Raw genomic sequence first — 1,266 nt, forward strand, 5'->3', positions numbered from 1 at the left:
CTGGGGGGATAAAAAGCTGCAGGTCAGCCTTAACATTGTGAGAACTCTTTTCATTCTCAGGTCATTTATTTACAGCAAACAGCGCCCCCATGAAACCAAACCAGCTGTTACAGCTGCTATTAGCTAGTTCAATAATCCCACTTAGGAACCTGCAATCAGATGATTGTTTCTGTTGTGACTCACAATGTGAGTGAAGATGATTGGATCCTGATGTTGAGACACGTATTTTATGAATTTTTATGAGTTAAAATTGTTTTTTTTCCTTCTATGGCAATTCTAATTAGTGGACAGTTAAATTTTTGTTTTGTGAACTGCTTGATGGGATGGTTGTAGCAGCTTTCCTCCAACCAGAAAGAACTCTCTCAAGGAAGAGAACAGCTTGACTCAGAAACTGAGCGGTGTTTATGAGGAAGAGCTCACTGAATCAGTGTTAGAGCGGATACAGGAGACGAAGTGTAAAAGCTGTGAACGGTTTAAAAGCACGGATCCTGATCATTCACAATCAGACTGTGTCAGAGCGATCAAATCAAAACACATCCAATTAATTAACCCTCCAAACAAAATACTTCAGATCTGGATAGATGAACTTAGTATGAGTGGATTCTGTCAGATTTTACACCACACACAAGGCTGGTCATTTTAACTATTCACTATTAGATTATTGCATAACCAGTATATTCAACACGTTCCATGTGCCATGGAGGCATTCTTTGAGAATCCCAACCAGAAAGGAGTCATCTTAAAAAGGGCCCTGTCAGAAATCATACCTCTATACCCCCTAATGCCTGATTTCAGTAGATATTTCTAATTTTATTTACTAGTATAAAGTAGAATCAAAACATAAAACTTGAACATGAATTAAGACTGAGCTTCTCCAACTTTAATAAAAAAGGACAAGTTGCAACATACAACTTTAGAATTATATTGTTATACAACTCTTTGATTTTATTTTTGAATCATTGTAATGACTATTTATGCAAAGAGTAATTATGACAGATAATCCTGTGCTGAAGAGGAGCCGTCACAGCTGGACATGTAAATACAACATGGGGCAGAAAAAGGAAACCAGCACAGCATCATTCTAGACTGAGATCTGAAAAATGATTAAAATGTATTGCTGTCCAAGAGAAATCTGAATATTGACTTTGATTAAGCATTTTGCGACTCCCTTCTTAGCAGAACATTAAGCCCTAAAGGCATCTGGCAGAAGCAGCATTTAGTTCTAAAAACCAGCCGTGTAAAGACCTCACAGCTGGGGTCATGCTC

Source organism: Fundulus heteroclitus, chromosome 19 (assembly GCF_011125445.2).
Source record: "Fundulus heteroclitus isolate FHET01 chromosome 19, MU-UCD_Fhet_4.1, whole genome shotgun sequence".
NCBI classification, from domain to species: Eukaryota; Metazoa; Chordata; class Actinopteri; order Cyprinodontiformes; family Fundulidae; genus Fundulus; species Fundulus heteroclitus.